The sequence below is a fragment of the Pinus tabuliformis genome, chromosome 3_2 (assembly GCF_031772625.1).
Source record: "Pinus tabuliformis cultivar Carrire ecotype Pingquan chromosome 3_2, CPIR1, whole genome shotgun sequence".
NCBI lineage: Eukaryota > Viridiplantae > Streptophyta > Pinopsida > Pinales > Pinaceae > Pinus > Pinus tabuliformis.
Window position 1 is genome coordinate 1,136,412,741 of NC_142302.1, and position 23,352 is coordinate 1,136,436,092.

The window sequence follows — 23,352 nt, forward strand, 5'->3', positions numbered from 1 at the left end:
GGAGCATCATCAGATCCCTTTCCTTTATCAGGAGATTTATATTTACAGTCCCTTTTGTAATGCCCTTCCTTTCCACATTTCCAGCACACCACCTTTACAGGTTTTCCTGGAGATTTAGATCTCCCTCTAGATTTAGATCTCCCACTTGATGACTTATTTTTGTTTCTGTTCTGGGACCATCCTTGTACAGACAAGGCATCACCATTCTGGCTCTCTATATTTTTCCGTCTCATCTCCTCAGTCAGCGAGTATGAGACTATTTCATCAAACTACAAGGCAGTTGCATTGCTACCTATTGAAATAACCAAACTATCCCACGAATCTGGTAGAGAACACAACAAACTAATGCACTTATCATTATCTAAAATTTTGATACCAACAGACGATAACTAAATTACCACTTTATTAAACGCATTCAGATGCTTTGTCACTGAGTCTCCATCTTTCATCCTCAGCTTATACAGCTTTTTTCGCAGGAACAGTGTATTCACCAGAGACTTAGATTGGTACAAAGTCCCTAACTTGTCCCACAAAACCTTCATCGTAGCTTCCCCTGATACATTCAGCGATACTGAATCTGAGACACATAATCGTATTGTGCTCTTTTCCTTCCGATCTAACTTCTTCCATTCTTGATCAGACACTCCCGTTGGTTTAGTACTCGGATGTACTGTGATCCACTGATCTTTATCCACCAACAGATCCTCCATTTTGAGTTTCCACAACTCAAAACTCTAACCATTAAATTTCTCGATCTCTATCTTTCCACTACTCGCCATCTTCCTTCACCACTAGAATCGATCCCACAAATCTCCCACTAAACGGGGTCTACCACAGGTCGAGTGAAACCCCTTAGCAACAAAGGCGTCCCCTTGAAGCCAAAACAGCTCTGATACCAAATGTATGTTCTAACCCCGTACAGAAATTACCTGCATATGAATTCTAAAACACAGAAAATAAACAATGCGAGAGCATAACACATAAAACACATACACAGAGATTTTCCCCTGGATCCCAAAATCGGGACTACCAGCTTGATTTTTCATTATGTTCCTTTCAATGTTACAATACATATTTATACGTGCCGAAGCATCCAATACCATGGACCGAAAACCATCGCGTTCAAAACCATGGACCGAAAACCATAGGTAGGTCCGCCCAACCTAATATACGGTCCCAAAAAAAAAATTCCCGGGGCGCTGCCCCGGACCCCGTAGAGGAGGTCTACCCATCCCACTCAAACCCCTTGTGACCCTCTCACTGCATAATCGCTGCAACGAAGGGGCGGGCTCCGCCCCCCCTTTAACCCCCTAGTTTACTACGTAGGTTAGTCGTGGAAATAATATAACACAACCCAACAATTGGCTGAACCATGTATATCTATGTCTCTCTCTTGTTTTATGCATTTTCCATGGTTTTGTTTCTGCAATATTTTATGTGTTCCATTGCTTTATAATATATAATTTTCTAACAACTGGTATCAGAGTTGAAGGTCTATTTGCTTGATAAACTCGCAGGATAGAAGGGTTCCTGGTTCGAGTGGGAGCATTGGTGGAAGATGATAGGTTTACGATCGAAAAAATTAATGGCCAAAACTACCAGTTGTGGAAGATGCAGATGGAAGATTATCTGTATCAGAAAGATCTGTACCTACCATTGAGTGGAGAACAAAGAAGCCAACGAGTATGATAGACACATAATGGGATATTCTTGATGGAAAGGCACTTGGAACAATACGGTTGTGCCTAGAAGCGTTGGTAGCCTTTAATATTTCAAAGGAAATGACAATAGAGGGTTTAATGTTGGCATTGTAAAAACTATATGAAAAACCCTCGTCCTCAAAAAAGGTATTTCTTATGAAGATTTTATTTAATATGAAAATGTTAGAGGGTTTATCTATTGTTAATCATTTAAATGAATTTAATACGGTTACCAATCAGTTATGTTTTGTAGGGGTAACTTTTGATGATGAATTTAGGGCTCTGTTATTTTTATGCTCATTGCTAGAAAGTTGGAATGGTTTAGTTATGGTCATTAGTAACTTTGTCTCTAGATGTAGTGCTTTAAATTTTGATTCAAAGTAGCTTAGTCGAACTATCGTCTTTTGATTCAAGAGTGTCGTAACTGTCGTTTTGAGTCAAGAAGAAGAGTGTCATAAAGTCTTCCTCTTCTAGATAGTTGATTGTACTTTTGTCATTGTATTTGATTTGAATTGTCAATATTTAAAGTGTCGAAAGCAATTTTCCATTCGAAATTGAAAGTGTCATCTTAGTCTTCCTTTCATTTTGAAAAGAAATTGTTGAAGTGTTGCTTTGAAAAAAATAGTTCAGATCTGTACTTAGTTTTCTTTTTGGCATTCTCACACTAGGGAAACGGAAAAACAAATACATGCATGTGCATTTGCATTTAGACTGCATGCGGAAAATGATTTAGGAAAAGTGCATTTGGTGTGTGCTCTCTGCTCTCCGTTGAAAGAATCATACTCTTCTTTCCTTAGTAGCTAGGATTTTCATTGCTAAAAGAAAACAAACAACTGTTTATCATTTTAGATTGCATATTTAGGAATTTTACATCTACATCACACGGTGAACCCTGAAAGACAAAAATATAAGAAAGATCAACTCTAAAATAAACCTCAATGAACATAAAAACACTTTGGAACCTAACGCACAACATCTAGAAGTCTAGGCTAGAGACGTATTCCGGCATCGTAAAACATGGTAACTGTCATTTTCATCGAAGGTTGGGTGATTCCTCCTCTTTGATACGACAAGTGACAGTATGGACTTGTGCTCCCCGTACCGTCGAGTATATATTGGGAGACCACAATAGGCTGATATCCTTTATCCTTAGGAAGCTGTGTCTACCGCCCTATCCATCGTAATGCACTGAAAACAACATTCGGGAAGATTGACTGTCGTACGTAAAGTCCTTGGTAATTTCTCTTTAGTTTACCACCAAGGTGTATATTGCAGTTTTGTGATTGGTTTGGTAATCCCTCTGTCTAAATTTCCAGAGTAGTCACTTTCGTTCCTTTTCAACTCCTTAAATGAAAAGGTCCATCTGAGCACTTGTCACTTCAGGCTCATTAAAAATCGAAGGCGACTAGAGTCACATTTAGCTTTTTCTCAACTCTTAAAAATTGAAAAAGCAAGTTGTGTCAAAGTGTCAAAAAATTTATTTAATTCGGAATAACATTTTCCCCTTTTAAATTTTGAGTTGATCGAGTAATCCACAATCATGGAGGAAAGTCAATCAAAGCCCTGTCGTTCATGGAGACTGGCGAGTCAACCGTCTTTGACTCTGAAAACGAAACCTTTCCGGGCAAAACGGTCTCGTTTAATTGGGTTGAATTCTCCTAGTTTAAAACTTGTGTTTCAACATCATCACATACTCCAGTTACTCCAATTATTTTTGGTACCCCTGCCTTTACAGAAGAAATTCCACAGTTACAAGAGGACATTAGAACTGATCCTAGTGTAACGGTAAACACTTCTATCCCTGAACCAGCTCCAACTAGGGTTGATTTAGAAGGTGTCACCCCTCCAGTATTTGTCACTGCAGAAACTATACCTTCTTCGGCAACAGAAATATTTTATGGACTTGACGGTCTACCTCTTCCACCTAGATTGATTGCTATAGAAGAGACTGTATAGGATCTTCCATCCAGTACCCCATTACATTTTGGAACTGGGATCCACCTATATCCTTCTGCTACAGAGGTTAGTTCTTTTAATCACCCTTCATCGCAAGTTCATGTTGGATCACTAGGAAATCTTTTGGATAGACTAAACATGTCTGAACAACCATCAACATCTAGGACTGTATCGCCTGATACAGCAGCAGCGGCGCCTGCTGCTGCTACTCCGACAATGTTCGCTGGTATACCATCTGTCCCAACTAGTTCTCAACTGCTAGATGGAGTCCACCCAGGGACTGTTTCGACAACATGGTCTGTTCCTATTTGTTCATCCGAAATCTTATCTGGAATTTCTTATGTTGAAACTCAGCAAATTGATCCTTCAAATCAGTATCAGTTTGGGCAGTCCAGTCTCTAAAGACCAGTTTATCCTTTGAACACTGGATTGCTGCCATATGGGGGGCAGTATGCCTTTTCATTGTTCCCTCCGGGAGAACAACCATATGAGAGTTCACAACAAAATTCAGGTCAAACTGGAATTGCATCCAGTGGTTGGGTACCAATACTGCCTCAACAACCAAGAGTTGTATATTCAATGCAACCAAATCAACCTATGTTGAACATTCCCACTACACCTGCTATTGTGACAATGTCGCAAGTACAAGCATTGCCTATTGTATGTCAACCTCAAGTCTCTCAGGTCGTAATACAATAGCCTCTTGTCTCCACGGCTCAATCACAACCTCAGATTAGTGGCTCCTTAACTGAAGCGACTCAAGCTCAAATGGGTACTATCACCCCTCATCTTGGTCAAACATCCAGTATTGGACAACAGAAAATGGTCCAACAACCATGGCTGGTACAATATCAACAACCACAATTCCAGCAAGCTTACCAAGGACCTGAGCAACAAAGCTTTGCAGGTAATGGGCAACCGTATGTTCAAAACGATTACCAACAATCATATTATAATGGTTATGCCCATCAACCTTATCAAAGTTATTAGCATCAGATACATTATGCTGGTATGCAAAGACCCACTACTCAGGCGATCCCATCTTATCCTGGGTACGCTTCACCAAACCTGAATCAACAGTTGCCCTTTGTAGCAACTCTAGAATTACCAGATTTGAACCGGTTAACGAATGATCCAATTGCTTACGCCCCATGGTGGCCGGTGATTCCTCATAAACTTCCCTCAGATATTCCTAAATTCAATGGAAATCCGGGTGAAGATCCATCGAATCACGTAATGACCTTTCATTTGTGGTGTTCATCCAACACCCTCAATGATGATTCGATTAGGCTTCGCCTTTTTCAGTGAACGCTAACTGGTCCGGCAACGAAATGGTACATCGAATTGCCTAGAGATTTATTAGATAACTCAACACCCTTGCCACTACCTTTTTAACCCACTTTCAGTTACCCATAAGGTATGAAACAGGAACGGAGCTCCTTAACAATTTTAAAAAGACAACAGCCACTCACATATCTGATCATGTTCATGAGTGGCGACGTCGTTGTCCAATGGTAAAGACATATGTTCTTGATTAGCTTCTAGCTGAGTGGCTTATTAAGTCGTTACTACCTTTTATTACAGAAGATGTAGCCAAGGGAGGAGTTGTCACTGAAGAGCAAGTCATTTCTCGTGCACAATATCTAGAATTGATTTATACTCAGTCTAGCATGCTCTACAACAAAATTCCTGATGCTCCTAGACCAGAATTTTCCATTCCTCCCCCTCCTAAATCAAACAGGGACACTCATGCCAGCAATGGCGTGATTGGCAGCTCAAGTACACAAACCGCAAAGGCTCCATTTGGTAAGGCCCTTGCAGTTTCTAGTAAAAAACCAAATGACAAACTTCTTGCCTCGGAGGTTAATGCCGTGTCGTCCGACAAAGGCGAAGAACTGAAGCAACCAGGGGGTAAGAAGAAAGGGAAAAACAAAAAGAAGAGACAGGAAGATACGACTCCTGAGAAACCTTCTGGAAACCCTACTGGGTGAAAGAAACCTACTCAACCATGTTTCATATGTGATGAGAACCATTATACGAGAGATTGTCCACATCAAGCTGAGGTAGCGAAGTTTTTGAAGACTTCAAGTACCTCAGCGGTATTGACTGATCCGTTTCCAAAACTGGAAACCAATCTGGTTGCTATCGATCATGCTTCCCTATCCCAAGTGCTTATGTTGTCCGTTCCGAAACAACAAAATGATGCTTTGATATCGATGAGGAATAAAGATTATGGGAATCCACAGATGTCGAACAACAAGGCTACTAATCAACCTAGTAGTTCGACAACAACTTCATCGAAATTTGTGCCACCCATCATTCCTGAGCTAACAATAAAGCCGCCAAAGGGAGTAGTACATAAATCGACATTTAATCCTTGTGCTCGAGCAGCACAGAATTATAATATAGTAGAGGATCTAGCTCAATCGCCATCCGCTATTTCGACACTTGAAGTACTGCAGAATTGCCCATCCCAAAAGCAAGTCTTATTATGAGCAATAGGTGGGATTGACCCAACAGATTCCAATCTTGTGGCCTTTAACCACAAAGGATATGAACCTCAGTTACCGGCCCAACTCGCTTTCCTTATACAGGTAAAAGCCCTCAACAAAATTGTTCATCGAACAATCATTGATGAGGGGGCATCTACCTATATTATGTCAATGAGTTGCTGGAAAACTTTAGGGTCACCACCCTTGTCACGATCATCAACGACATTAAAAGCGTTCAATGGAATAACATACACGTTGTATGGGATTTTAAGTAACTTGCAAGTTAAACTGGGGGCAAGACAGTAGAAATTGAAGTCGAAGTTATTGATGGAAACCTCGATTACAATATCCTACTGGGAAGGCCCTTGATTTATGCTATGGCTATTGTTGTGTCAACTTATTTTAGAAAGATTGCATTTCCTTTCCAAGGCCGAATTACAATCGTTGACCAACTAACCTTTCTACGCAACAGTTCACAAGTTATAGGAAGCATTCCAATGATCCATGGAAGCTCTCAATCACTTCAAAATGTCGGAGTAGGCCTCGTAAAAGACCCTGCCTTAATGGGTACTTTTTCCCTCCCACCTTTGAGTAATCTAGCAGAAGTGGCCACGATGGAAACCTATAATATGGTATCTTCTACATCAGCAAAGATTAAGAAGATTTCCAAACATTTTGTTAGCATGGATCATCACCAGGTATTGCCTCCAAGCCCCATAGAAATTTTGTAGCAATCAATTTTCTTGGCCTGGGCGGCAAACCCAAATCAACACTCATCGAGTGTTTGGATAGATAGGTCTCTAGAATATGGCACCTCTTCAGATCCTTGGTCACGTATACATTCTACAGATGAAGGAATCATTCAGTCAATGATGATAGGAGAGGCACCATGGGAAGATTACCACCATCGTTCCCATCTTCAAGATAACAACGAAGATTATTCCAGCGACCTTAATCATCCTTCAGTTTTTTATTTTCTATCAAATACTGTAAATACGGTGGATTCCGAGCGAAATTTGTCCAATATTGAAGAAACTATTGCCATAAATATCTCGACCAAACCTAATGTTGTATATAATATTCTTGTTGGAAAATCTTGTTCTACTTCAGAACTGGAAATATATTGCTCTCTCTTTCACGAATTCAGAAATGTCTTTACATGGTCATATGAAGAAATTCCAGGCATTGACTCGAGCATCGTTCAAGATGAAATCAAGATGTATCCAGATGTCAAACCGGTACGACAACGGCTTCGACAGGTTCACTCGAAGAAATCCGCTGCCATCAAGGCAGAAGTTGAAAAACTTTTACATGCTGGTTTCACTTACCCTGTTCCTCTAACTGATTGGGTATCGAATATTGTTCTTATCATGAAAAGTAAGGAACGATTAGAGTGTGAGTTGATTAAAGGGATGTAAAACAAGCTTGTCCAAAGGACAACTACCCTACACCCTTCATTGACCAAATAATTGATGAATGCGCCGGATGCAAAATCTTTTCATTCATGGATGGATTTTCTGGATACAATCAAATAAACATCTGCCCACAGGACCAGTCGAAGACTGCATTTATGTGTCCGTGGGGCACATTCGCATACTGTAAGCTACCTTTCAATTTAAAGAACGCAGGGGCAACCTTTTAGAGGGCTATGAACTACGGCTTCCATGACATCAAACACATCGTTCAACCATATCTCGACGATCTACCAGCTCATTTGTGAAAGCGGACTGATCATCTGCAGCATTTGAGAGTTATATTTCTACGTTGCCAACACTACAAGATACAACTCAATCCACACAAGTGTGTGTTTTGTGTCGGTTCTGGTCGTTTACTTGGTTTCATAGTTTCTAAGGACGAGATTCGACTCAACCCATGTAAGGTTCAGGTGATCATCGACATGCCTCCACCTTCAAATTTGCTTCAGATTCAGAAACTCCAAGGGAAAGAAAACTTTCTAAGGAGGTTCATTCCAAATTACGCCAAACTTGCTAAAGGTTATACGCGTCTTTTGAAAAAAGAAGTGCCCTTCAATTGGGATCAGGTTGTGCAAGCTTCCTTTGATGCTTTAAAGGATTCCCTAATAAAAGCATCATTAATGTATGCTCCTGACTATCAAAAAGACTTTAACCTATATCTAGCTGCAGCAGATACAACCATCACAATGGGTTTAGTACAAAAAGAGAATGGAGTTGAACATTCGGTCTATTATTTAAGTCGAAACTTAAATGATAGAGAAAGGAAGTACTCCTATGTTGAAAAGCTGGCTCTAGTAGTTGTTCAAGTAGTACAGAGATTTAGACACTATATCCTCTTTCGAAAAACTATCATTTTGTTAGATTGCAACCCTATGACTTACATTCTGTCACGTCAATTACTAGGCGGCAAATATTCAAAATGGATAGCCATTTTGCAAGAGTTTGATCTGGAATTCACGAAATCCAAATCAAAGAAATCTCTAGTTTTCGCGGAGTTACTATGCGACCTCTCATCATCGTCCAACGATTCAAAATCTAAAGCATCAATCGTGGATGAAACTCTATTTCTGATATCGTCAAGCGATCCGTGGTATGGATATATACTGATCTACCTCCAAACCCAAACATTTAGGCCTAATACCTCTCACTCTGAACAACGACGTACTCAATACCAAGCCAAAGACTACATGATCGTCGGTGATACACTTTACCGTCGTGGTATTGATTCAGTTCTGCGAAAGTGCCTCACGCATGAGGAGGCCGAAAAATTCCTGAATGACTATCATTCAGGCGCATGTGGGGGGCATCAATCTGGTTATGCTACGACACAAAATATCTTATGAGCAGGTTACTTCTGGCCTACTATATTCAAAGATTGCATAATCGCAGTAAGAAGTTGCCATGCTTGTCAGATTTTCGACTGCAAAACCAGATTACCACCCGCACCGCTGCAACCAGTAGTCATTGTTGGGCCATTCGCCAAATGGGGCATAGATTTCATGACATGTAACCCCACCTCAGTCGGGGGGCATGGGTATATCATAGTCGCAGTTGACTATTTTACAAAATGGGCCAAGGCGGTGCCTACATTAAAAAACAGTGGTCAAAAGCTGCTCTTTTATTTTTCAATCGTATTCGGTGTTCCACAAACTATAGTCACAGATCATGGATCGCATTTTCGCAATCACATGAAGGTTGAATTGGCTGCCAAATTAGGACTGTCCCATGACAGTTCTACTTCGTATTATCCGCAAGCTAACGGACAAGTTGAGGCCATCAACAAAGTCGTGAAGCGCATGCTGCAAAGGATGATTGGAGTCCATAAACGGAATTGGCACTTAATCCTGTACTCAGCCTTGTGGGCATATAGGACATCGGTGAGAAATGCGACCGGATTTACACCCTTTCATCTAGTGTATGGCCTGGAAGTGGTCTTACCGATTCAGTGTGAAATTTCATCTCTCAAGGTCACAGTCGATCTACTCCTTGGAACTTCAGAAGAAGAGGCTCGTTTCTTGGAACTAATCCAATTGGATGAAACCCGTCGTGATGCCACTTTGGCTAACAAAGCTCATAAGAAACGGGTCAAGGCGCAGTTTGACAAAAATGTTAAATCCCGTGTCTTCTCAAAAGGTGACCTGGTCTTGTTATATGATCAGGAATCCGATAATTTGGGAGCAGGTAAGTTCCAACAATTGTGGATGGGCCCCTACATTGTTAAATGGGTATTAGCAAAAGGAGCCTATGAGCTGGTAGATTATGATGGGATTCCACTATCGCAACCGCGGAACGGGTTGTATCTTAAGCGTTACTATGCTTGATTAAGTATAGTAATCTCTTTATATGATTTTGTTACGTTTTTGTTTTCGTCAAGAGTTATCATTTTGGTTAGGTAATCCACTTTGCATTTGTTGCAGATGTCAGACTTGCTGGAATCATTCATTGGATACGCTGACAGAGCTAGTCGTAGCACGCGGAACCTATCTTCTGCATCCTAGGCCATTTTTTATCCAAGCAGCGAGTTAGCGAGTTTCAAAGGGATATGTATTGGTCGATCAACAAACAACATCGCTGAATACAGCGCGTTGATGGAGCTTCTCTCTGATGCCATCGCACATGGCATGCGCCGACTTGTTGTCAGGCTAGATTCATAACTCGTTATCCTACAACTTACTAGCGTCTATTCTATTTAGAATCCAGCTATCTTCGTATGTTCCTAAGGGTCAGGATTTTGGAAAGGCATTTTGATTCTATTCAATATCAACACATTTCCAGAAATGTAAACACATTAACTGTTTCATTAGCAAATTATGTGTTAGATAGACATTTGCAGCATTTATAAAGGAAAAAGCATTTCAATCAATATTTGCATCAGGATCACATAACTTAACCAAAATCAAACTCCGAAAATCAAAAATATATATAGTTGTTTATGGTTTTTACAAAATGTTTTGTGTCCGGGACAAAATTGATCATACGACCCAAAAACTCAAAAATGCAGAAAAGCACCCTAGACTAATGGTGATGGTGATAGAAAGTCACTGCCTATGCGATCATACGTAAGAGCATAGTCCATCGACTCGGCACGTCAGTGGTATGGCACTGTAATCTCAGAGGTAACTCGTCGGTCCTCACATCCTGAATACCAACAGTGAGACCCTCAATCTGATCCTGCAACACTGCAAGGGTCTCTGCTATGTCCATATCGGGAAGGACAACCCTCCCTACAACCTCTCCTTCTAGAACGACAGCTGCTACCCTCAGGCACACTGCTGGTCGCACTCGTCCAATACCTATACACATATATGAGTTTGATTAGTCTTGATAACATTTAAAAAACACAAGAACATTATAAAAGCAATAAACAGAGATATGGTTAGATCTTTTTACCTATAACACCCCACAGCTCGCCAACCGGCAACACCAAATCTGGGTCGCCTCAGAAATCCATCCCAACGTATGGATACTCGGCGAAGACCATCTCCTGACGGTTGAGTCACTCAAAGAAGGCATCAGAGAACGAAATCTGTGACTGGCCGGCATGTCTGGCCATGAGGTCAACCCATCTTTGCATCTGTGGTTCCCTCGGTGCTGGCAATCCTAGTGAAATGTACTGTGGCTGCATCAGTGGAATCCTCTCCAAGGTGAAAGCAGTCAGAATGGAACCATAACCAAAGTTCTTGGATCTTCCATTCTTCACCTTGGAAAGTTGTTCTTTTATAACTGGAAGTACTGCATCACACCAGTTGAATACCTTTGGTTCAAGGCATTCCAGAGTGTACTGCATATAAGACCTGTTGGCCAAATGAAGAGCCGCGCTACCAGCCAATCTAGCAAAGGTGAATAAAATAGTCCTCAAGGACCAATCAGTGACATCTTGGATACTGATCTTGCCATCCCTGCTCGGCTGAGATCCATCTCTACAAAACTGGCGAATATAATCCCTCACGGATTCACCCCCACGGGCGGATCCTGATAGTGAGAGAGGGGCGCCACGCCTCGATAACCCAGTCAAAAAGTAGATATCCTCAACTGTCAAAGGGATGGATTTTCCTCTAATCTAGAACACCTGGTTGGTCAGATCCCATGCATCGAGAAGATATTGCAACAAATTGATTTGTTGCCTCATGCTAGATATGCAGAAGAATTTGAGCAAGCCACAGTTTCGCAATGCAGTAACCGTACCCGGATCATGTAAGGCAATCATGTCCTCTTCTTCATGCTCACGTTCACGCCATGTAACGACCATCTTGATCCGATGAATCTCTGAAACACAAACAAGAGATGAATTAGGATCCTGATTTGGACAAAAACAGGCAAAATTTTCATGAGAAAACACTGCATAAACTTTCCCTCCTGTGCCCATCGCACCCTACCTATGTACAGGGTGAGATGCATACTGATTGGCCAATGGCCAGCTCAGTATGCATCGCACTTTTCAATGCATACTAGGTGCGATGGGGAGAGAACGAATTGTTCAAACCCCTGGGGCCCAGAAGAACAGGAAAAGTTGCTCAGAATCAGAAAAGGAAGGAATGCAATTGAAGAGCTCAAGGTTAGCTCCTACCTGGTCCAAATTGCACAAAAAATAGTCCACTGGGTCTCCTGAAATCAGCTGATAAAATTCAAGGGTGAAAACACCTCCAAAGCTCCAACAATCCCAAATTTGAATGAAATGGTAAAAATGAGAGGTAAAACTGCTTTTATGTTACTATTCACATAATTCAGGTAAGATTTTAGTTTTTAACTCATTTTTCAAGCATGTATTTGCATTTCTAATCAATTTTATGAAGTAATTGAACAGGTTGTATGACCGTCGAAAGAATACAATGTTAATGGTAAATTGAATGTCTCTGACTATTATCGTGAGCAATGTTTCCGTAAAGTTCAAGCTCGTTAAAAAATAAACCTAGCACTGAGCACATGTTGGCACAAGGTTCAAGCTCATTAAAAAATAAACTCGCCACTGAGAACATGTTGGCACAAGGTTCAAGCTCATTAAAAAATAAACCCGCCTTTCAGTGAATACCTATGTGATTGCATTGCTATCCGCCTTTTGGTCGTGTCCTTACCGTCACCTCCACTCTTTTAGCCGAACATATGCCTCCAATTGATTGTTTACCCTTTTGAGGAACAGCTGCAACGAGTGATTCTATTAGCACTCTCTTTACACTGCCGTGTTTAAGAAGTTCCAAACTTACCCGGAACAAGTTGCTACCTGAAAATACCACTCGTTCCTCAAAAAACGAGTTTCTTTTAAGCTGTTTTTAGACTCGTAAAATATGAAAATATTGTCGAGCTACTGGCCTTTCCAGCTCGTTAAAGTAAAGGGAAGAGCCATCCCTCCTCTACATGTTAATCTTTTTGGACCTAAGGGATCATTACATAAAAAGATCGAGTGCTTGTCTTGTTCGACTCGCTAAAACTATCGAAAAGTCATCCCTTTTGTATTATTTTATACTTTTTCGGACTTAAGGGATTATGCCACGGAAAAGGACTACTGGAGTTTCCTTTCCATCTCTTTTCAAACTCTCTAAATATGAAAAGTATCGAGTTATCTTTATCGTTAAACTCGTTAAAACAATAGCGACAAAATTGTCCATTCAGACAAGAACGAGTTTCATTGTCGCTAGGCTCGCTAAAACATAGCGATAGGTTTGCCAAAAGGGAAAATTATAGAAAAAGCATATGTTATCCTCCTCAAGCTTGACAAAATAAAGAGGTACTGGTCAGCAATGACTGGGGAAAAAGGGAAAAAAACTTGAAGAACTTCATTGGTAGCAATTCGCTCTTGAACATGACACTTTAACTCCATCACCATGATTGAGTCGGGTTGGGTTATTCCGTTCACCATCACCATTGGTCCTCCGTACCATCCATGGGGTTAACGCTACCAATCCATCTCAGTGTCGCCGATATGTTCAAGAGAAGTCATTCAGAGAATTCACCAACCCAGCTAACACCTCATCCACTGCAATGCCTTCACTCTCCATTTTTCATGACCTCCATTCCTGAACCTTGTATCATCAGATCGTTTTCACCTTCAGAAAATCATTTGCTTCGTTTTGTGTCATAGATGTGGGATTCATTAAGGCCCTCCTACGACAGGTCACTTCTTGTTGACATCAGCTCATTATCCAAGAAGTTGACTTACGAATAACCCTTTCAGTACTTTGAAGCTTGCATGCCTCAATGGAAAGTTTCTAACTTCCGGCGACAAGTTTACATCAATGGCCTTCGATCGAAAGATTTTGCGTGGTGTTAAACATCGACTTATATATTCACACCACGTGAATTGTATTGTAGTACCTTGAGGGTCATTATCATTATCGGTGATTCCTCTCACGCCTGTTAACAGTTTACATCATTGGCTGGTAATTAGACGATGTCTTTCCATGTTCGACTTCAGAACATCTTTTCACATGGATTGACTTGTACATCAGACGAAGATTGAACGATTTTGAAGACCCCGGATCTAGTTTCATCCATCCGGGCTGCGATATATTCAGGAAAATAAAGACATCAAATGTACTCCATAGCTGCACAGATGATCATCCAAGCTAAGGGATGATGGCTCTACAAGAATCACCAGTCTACAACACAGACGGTTGTCTGTCCTATGTACATGAAAATGAATTTATAAAGCTGAGCATGGGAATGCCCGCCTCAGCTAGATCATGAAAATAATATGAAGATAATGTATTGTATTGTATCTTATTACAGGTCACCTTCCAGTTCGAAAAACATCAGATCCTCATGATAAAGCATTTCACCCGACATCAAAAGATTTACGACCTCATATCTTAGGGGGCAACTGTTATAGACATATTTGGGAACTTCAACCCCAATCATATATGTCAATAAAACAAGGGCTCTTTAACTGCTAAAAGTGTTGTTTCATACCCTAAAGGATTATAGTCAACTAATTACATCATTTCCCAGAAGTTCTTCCTGAAAAACCACTCAAAACTGGTCTAAACTAGACCATACAGACTGCTCCATGCTGAGGGTGCGATGCATACTGACTATAACATTGGCCAGGTGTGATGCATACTGAAAGAGCCTTCTGTAGGGTGCGATGGGCGAGAGTAGACAAATGGCAGAGACAGTTTCGTAAGTGGAAACCCAGGGAATCTTCTAGAAACTTCTCATATGACACTTGCCTCTCTGAATTCACCCAGGAATGAGTAAGAGATCATGAAATCTCCAAGTGGAACCAAGAACTATCAGTGAAATGACACTAATCAAAAACCCAGAAGCTGACTCACCCCTATGCAAATATCTATATATGGATCCCTCATCCCAGAGATCCAGAGGCTGGAATTTTGTAATTTGTAAGGAAGTGCTATTGGTTTCTCTTTAAGACATTGTATTGTTGGGTGATCTTGCTTTTCATGAGGTGAAGAGGGCTTTCATGCTGGGAGGATGATGCTGGATCAGACAGCTGGGTTGTAATCCTCTCTTCTACTTCTACTATCAATAAAGTTATTTGAGTTTTCCTCCATATACTTGTGTATTTGTGAATCTTGCTATTTGTGAATGAAATTGTATGGTTAATGTACTTCTGATTCTGCATTGTTTATGGTATTATAGATCTCTATGCTTTGATGGTGTTATGTTTCTTTTCCTCTACAGGTGTTCTTGAAGCGGGAAAAGTGAGAAAGGAGTGGCAAGCTCTATCAAAGGAGAGAGGAAACAAGCAAGGAGCCAAGTGAAAGATTAAGGTTGGTGCTCTCTGCTTCTCTCTTATCTATCGTACATAAAGGAAAACACAAGTTACTTTGAATTGTTTGTTTCTAAGATAGCTACCTGTCTTAGTGGGACTAGCAGATCAAATAGACACTAGTTTTCCCTGTAACAGATATCCACTTCAAGGATTTCACTTTTACCTTGACACTACCTGCAAAATGAGATACATACTTCCTCCAAATTGATACCAATTACAATCGACATAGATCCTTCCTTAATAAGAGTACAATCTTGACTTTTTGGTCTATGTTTGGGTTCCAAATGCTCGCAACCCCCATTACATGACCAATGTTTTAAAACTCGAAATTAAATTTGGGTGAAACTGTACTTAGATCAAAGTCAGTTGATGATTCTGCTTATAAACCATTTCACTAAAAACTCCATAAAATATGAAAATTTTAATCACTAAAGAAACAAACACACACACACACATCAATCATTCAATATAAATTCAAATCATCAAAGACCCAATATGCAAAGTTTGTTCATGTATATACCATTTAAGGGTGAATATAACAAAATGGAACTAAGAAAAATGCATATCCAAAACAAAATACATAAAGCGTGGGGCTCTAGATGGCCTCTAGATCCAAGAAAAAACATGTCACTCATCTATATGCCATGTAAGGACGAATATAGAAAATGGCACCAATTGCAATACAAATCTAAAACAATATACATAAACAATGATGCTCTAAGCGTCCTCTAGAGTCCAAAACACAACACGATACAATCTACTACATAACAATGCTTCAGGGTTTCAGGGTGCTGAGGGGTTTTGGGATTTTTTTAAAATTGTTTCATCCTCTAGATTTTGTTGCAACCACACCCAGATTAGTTTGGTGCATAACCAAAACTAGTCAATCTCACAAGATTGGTTTCCAAACTAGTCGTTTCAGTATGGGAAAGGTCATAAAACCAGTGCAAGAGCTAGTTTAAAGGGTTCTACTATAAAACTGATACCAAATTACATGATGTCAAAATCCTTTTTTGTGGTTTACCAAATTGGAAACCAAACTGACAACAAAACTTAATATCGTTTGTCCAAAATGTCCATATACTAACTAGATACACACAAAAAGGTATACTAACAAAGACTTCATTATGTAAGACATTATGCCATAGTAATGGTAAATTCCAAGTGAAATAGAAAAACCATAAGTTAACTGAAATTTCGTAAGCTTACTAATGCTGCCACAACGTACCTTAATCAGGAATCCCGTGTTGGATGCAAGGGAGAAGGTGATGGAAGCACTCAATAGAAAAAGTAAGAGAATGGGAATACATTGGTTAATGAGATCAAAAAAGGGGATCTACAAATCAAGAGTTGAAGAAATTTGAGCTAACACCTCTGTAAAAAAATATGCCACACATACCACATTCTATGCACTGGAATGCTAAGTAATTTACTTTTGTGGTTAGATAAACAAGAAAGAGGAAGGGTTTTCCTAAGTATGAAAATGAGTTATATGCCTGTGTTCACATATAAAAGGCCTTCAGGTTCAGCAACACCTTAGAAAGAATAAAAGGCAATAGATTCGGGTTATGGGATTCAATCGGCAGTGGAGTGCCCCTTCATCGGGAGAATAAGGAAAGCCTAAGTTCATGGATTGCAGGAAGAAGCCATTGCCATCTTCCTAGAGAACATCATAAATAGTTTTTATCGATTGAGGCCATTATTTTGATGTAAAAATGAAACATGATGTACTTTGCATCTTTATGAATGGATCAATTTGTTAATTGAAGCGAACCCAGAGATGTAGCCCATATGAGAAAACTTTGTTATTAATTGGTTGAGTATTTCCTATGTCATTTTAGTTCTTTTAAATTTTAGTCTTTAAATGCTGATTTTAAACATACACCTTTAGCACTAATTTCAAATCAATGAGTAAGAGGTTTAAAAGTCCCAACATGTTCAAAGTCCTCCATGTTCATACCCTAGTCCTTTTGATCATGGTTGAGTAAGTGAAATCTAAAGTTTGAAACCAAATGAGAAGGAACTCGATTTACCAGGTTAACAACTTGAAATCAAAGTCAGATTTAAAAGTGGGAAAAAGGCCTTTATGTTTTCCATACACAAAATCAGAGGGCCTAAAGAAAACTATTGTTGATCAATTTGGAACAAGGAAAAGCACTAGGCTAGAAAAATATTGTTTTTATATCATTGCTTATTGAAGACAAAATTGGCCTTCACCTTTTTCTGTTTTCTCCAAGGTTCATTGGATGAATAAAACACTGGGTGACGTCATCTCCTGCTATTTTATTTTGTTGACCTTTAGATTTCAAATTATTCTGAAAAGTGTTCACTGATGAATTAGAAATGGTAGCCGTAAAATAGTGATATATCCAGGTAGTCAATACAAGTATTATTTCCAAGAACAACTTATAGATATCCTCCTTATCAAAGGCTACTTCAAGATGGTTTTCCATGGATGTGTTAATATGGAAAATATTGGTGAGTATTTTATATTATTAATTAGCATTAAAGGAGGCAAATGTAAGCAACAGACAGAAGGAAAAAATGGTTGGAGTTCTTCCTGTGTAGTGGGAAAATAACTGTTAACATGAAAACAATTGCACATAAATACTATTGAAAAAGGGTCTTCTATAGGTAGTTTCAACATTATAGGTCATCAATCAGCATCATTTCAACTAGTAAAATGGTATTGTGTACAACTACTTCAGCCTTGAAAAGGTTTCAGAACTGTTGGGTGTGGAGCCTCATTATCTTCTTTAGAGGTATTGCCGCATTAGACCCCAAATTTTTCACCACTAGGGGGGCCAACAACGATTTTTTAGAGCGCCCCCCCCGGGCAGGGGTTCAGGGGTAGCGCCCCCGAAGCTAAAAAAATACATAAACTTTCCTTGTAAAATATTGTAATTTCGTAGTCAATCTGGGTGGTTCATTAGGCGAATGATCTGACAGTAAAAGTTATATTTCATTTAGGGATCTACAAATCAAGAGTTGAAGAAATTTGAGCTAACACCTCTGTAAAAAAATATGCCACACATACCACATTCTATGCACTGGAATGCTAAGTAATTTACTTTTGTGGTTAGATAAACAAGAAAGAGGAAGGGTTTTCCTAAGTATGAAAACATGTATGAGTTATATTTCTATGTTCACATATAAAAGGCCTTCAGGTTCAACAACACCTTAGAAAGAATAAAAGGCAATAGATTCGGGTTATGGGATTCAATCGGCAGTGGAGTGCCCCTTCATCGGGAGAATAAGGAAAGCCTAAGTTCATGGATTGCAGGAAGAAGCCATTGCCATCTTCCTAGAGAACATCATAGATAGTTTTTATCGATTGAGGCCATTATTTTGATGTAAAGAGGAAACATGATGCACTTTGCATCTTTATGAATGGATCAATTTGTTAATTGAAGCGAACCCAGAGATGTAGCCCATATGAGCAAACTTTGTTATTAATTGGTTGAGTATTTCCTATGTCATTTTAGTTTTTTTAAATTTTAGTCTTTAAATGCTGATTTTAAACATGAACCTTTAGCACTAATTTCAAATTAATGATTAAGATGTTTAAAAGTCCCAACATGTTCAAATTCCTCCATGTAAAATTCCGAGCATGTTCAAAGTTCATACCCTAGTCCTTTTGATCATGGTTGAGTAAGTGAAATCTAAAGTTTGAAACCAAATGAGAAGGAACTCGATTTACCAGGTTAACAACTTGAAATCAAAGTCAGATTTAAAAGTGGGAAAAAGGCCTTTATGTTTTCCATACACAAAATCAGAGGGCCTAAAGAAAACTATTGTTGATCAATTTGGAACAAGGAAAAGCACTAGGCTAGAAAAATATTGTTTTTATATCATTGCTTATTGAAGACAAAATTGGCCTTCACCTTTTTTTGTTTTCTGCAAGGTTCATTGGATGAATAAAACACTGGGTGATGTCATATCCTGCTATTTTATTTTGTTGACCTTTAGATTTCAAATTATTCTCAAAAGTGTTCACTGATGAATTAGAAATGGTAGCCGTAAAATAGTGATATATTCAGGTAGTCAATACAAGTATTATTTCCAAGAACAACTTATAGATATCCTCCTTATCAAAGGCTATTCCAAGATGGTTTTCCATGGATGTGTTAATATGGAAAATATTGGTGAGTATTTTATATTATTAATTAGCATTAAAGGAGGCAAATGTAAGCATCAGACAGAAGCAAAAAATGGTTGGAGTTCTTCCTGTGTAGTGGGAAAATAACTGTTAACATGAAAACAATTGCACATAAATACTATTGAAAAAGGGTCTTCTATAGGTAGTTTCAACATTATAGGTCATCAATCAGCATCATTTCAACTAGTAAAATGGTATTGTGTACAACTACTTCAGCCTTGAAAAGGTTTCAGAACTGTTGGGTGTGGAGCCTCATTATCTTCTTTAGAGGTATTGCCGCATTGACCCCCAAATTTTTCACCACTAGGGGGGGCGACAACGATTTTTTAGAGCGCGCCCCCCCCTGGGCAGGGGTTCAGGGGTAGCGCCCCCGAAGCTAAAAAAATACGTAAACTTTCCTTGTAAAATATTGTAATTTCGTAGTCAATCTGGGTCGTTCATTAGGCGAATGATCTGACAGTAGAAGTTATATTTAATTTAGGGTTTTTTGTCCTAGAAGGAAACCCCTCGCTATATACAAGGGAATTGTATTGCAGCTTAAGATATGTGTATTCTGAGAAAGAAAGAGAAAGGATACTGTGTGAGAGAGAAGAGGAAATTATAGCGGATCAGATGTAGGTTGTATCTCTTCATTTTGCTGGATAATATAAAAAGAAGGACTGGCTGTTTCTCCATGGACATAGCCCAAATTTGTGTAGGTTTTAACCCCGTACATAAATTACTTGCATACGAATTCTAAAACACAGAAAATAAATAATGCGAGAGCATAACACATAAAACACATATACACAGAGATTTTCCCCTGGATCCCGAAACCAGGACTACTAGCTTGATTTTTCATTATGTTCCTTTCAATGTTACAATACATATTTATACATGCCGAAGTATCCAATACCATGGACCGAAAACCATGGACCGAAAACCATAGGTAGGTTCACCCAACCTAATATAGGGTCCAAAAAAAAAATTCCCAGGGCGTTGCCCTAGACACCGTAGAGGGGGGCTACCCACCCCCGTTGCACAATCAACACAATGAAAGGGGGGCTCCGCCTCCCCTCTAATCCCCTGGTTCACTACGTAGGTTAGTCGTGGAAAGAATATAACACAACCCAACATTCTCCCACTTGTTTTCTTTCCACAGGGGTCCACCGGAGAGCTTAGTCATTTATCCAGCCCTGAAACACCCATTGTTTCTCTACACCAAGAGAGCTTCTCAGAGCTCATAGATTTTGTCAATGCATCTGTAATATTCTTCAAAGTGTCCACCTTTACCAACAACATCCTTTTGTCTTCTATCATATCCCTCACAAAGTGATACTAAACATCAATGTGCTTTGTCTTTAAATGATAATCAGGGTTCTTTGCCAAGAAAATTGCACTTTGGCTATCATAGTCTATCCTTATAGCTCCCTATACTAACCCCATACTTGAACACAATCTCTGCAACCAAACAACTTCCTTTCTTGCATGAATGGCTGCCATGTATTCTGCCTTTGTAGTTGATAGTGCCACTACAGATTGTTTCTTACTCATCTAACTGACTGCACCTCCAAATAGGTTAAACACATACCTAGTTCTAGATCTTCTCTAATCCAGATCTCCAGCCTAGTCTACATCAACAAAGCCACAAATATCCAACACTCTGTCCAATCCTGGTCTTCCTTGGTAGCACAAACCATAATCACTAGTGCCACGCAAATACCTGAAAACCCGCTTCACTGCTGTCCAGTGCTCCTTCCCTGGTTTTGACATAAACCAACTCAATACTACCACTGCATGTGCAATGTCTGGTCTAGTACAGACCATCACATACATCAGGCTATAAAATGCACTTGCCTATGGAACATGGGACATGTCCTCTTCCTCTTCTTGTGTCTTGGGACACTGTTCAACAGATAACTTTACACCTACAGGAATAGGAACCTTCACCGGTTTACTATCATTCATATTAAACCTCTACAATATTGTCTCGACATACTTCCTCTGGTTTAACCAGAGCTTCCTCTCTACCCGATTTCTTTTAATTTCCATGCCCAAAATATAGTTTGCGGCACCAAGATCTTTCATGTCGAATTTAGAGGACAATTGGGTCTTCAAATCCTGGATAATTTCTTTGTCATTTCCAACCAACAACATATCATCCACATATAAGACCAGATAAATAACACGGTCACCAATTAATTTAAAATACACACAGTGATCTGCTTCGCTTCTAGTGAAGCCAAGTCCCCGTATAAATGTATCAGATTTCTGATACCACATCCTTGGTGATTGTTTTAACCCATACAGAGACTTCTTTAACTTGCATACCAGTTATTTCTTACCCTCCACCACAAAGCTTTCAGGTTGCTTCATGTAGATTTCCTCTTCCAGATCCCCATGAAGAAATGTTCTCTTCACATCCATCTATTCTACCTCAAAATCAAAAGCAACAACAAGATATAAAAGTAATCTAATAGAAGCTACCTTGGCAACAGGATAAAAAATATCACCAAAATCAATTCCTGGCACTTGGGAATAACCTTTTGCTACCAGCCGAGATTTGTATTTCTCCACCTTTCCTTCTGCATTTGTCTTCTTCTTGAACACCCATTTGCTGCCAATGGGTTTCCTTCCATTGGAAACTCCACCAGATCCCAAGCCTCATTTTTGTGCAAAGATGCCATTTCATCAACCATGGCCTCTTTCCAGAGTTTTCCATCCTCTAAATCTATTGCTTCCTTCATAGTTCTGGGATCGTCATCAGTAGTAGATAAAGAAAAATTTGAACAGAAAGCAGATGGACTATACCTTTCTGGTTGCCTTCTTTCTCGAATTGATCTTCTCACACCCAAAGTTTGTGGCTCTTCATATTCCAATTCCTCCTCTGCTGTAGAGACTAATTCTTCCTCCTTTAGCTCAAACTCTATCTTCTCAGGTTCCTTTGGTTGGACTTCATGTTTAATAACATCTTTCACCTCTCTGAACACCACATCTCGGTTGTACACAACCTTCCTTGTTACTGGGTTCCAAAGCTTATAACTCTTTAAACCATCTTTATACCCAATAAAGATGCACTTTTCAGAGTTACTATCCAAATTGGTTCATTTCTCCTTTGGAACATGTACATATGCATCACATCCAAATACCCTCAGATGTGAAAGAGAGGGTTTCTTACCAGTCCATACCTCTTGTGGAGTCTTATCCTCCAATGTTGATGAAGGTGATCTATTGACCAGGTAACATGTTGTCTCCACCGCCTCTGCCCAAAATTCATGTCCTAACCCGGCACCACTGAGCATGCTTCTTGCCCTTTCCATCAACGTCTTGTTCATTCTTTCTACAACTCCATTTTGCTAAGGTGTATATGGAGTAGTCTTCTATCGTGCTATATCGCACTTCTTACATAATTCTTCAAATTCCTTACTGCAAAACTCTCCACCATTATCTGTCTTCAACACCTTTATCTTCTTCTCTGTCTGGTTTTCCACCATAGCCTTAAATTCTTTAAACCTGTCTAAGACTTTAGATTTCTTCTTAAGGAAATATATCCATGTATTCCTTGAGAAGTCATCTATAAATGATACGTAGTACACAGACATACCCAGTGATGGAACCTTCACAGGTTCAAACACATCACTATGCACAAGCTCTAATATCTGTTTCACCCTCTTACCACCAGAGGGGAAACTCGCCCAATTCTGCTTCCCATATACACAATTTTCATAGAAGTCAAAATCTAGAGAGCTATTACTCATACCTTCTACCATACCTTTACCATAAAGTATTCGAAGGCCCTTCTCTCTAATGTGTCCAAGCCTTTGATGCCACAGCATGGTCTTCTCTCCAGAGACCACTAGATTTT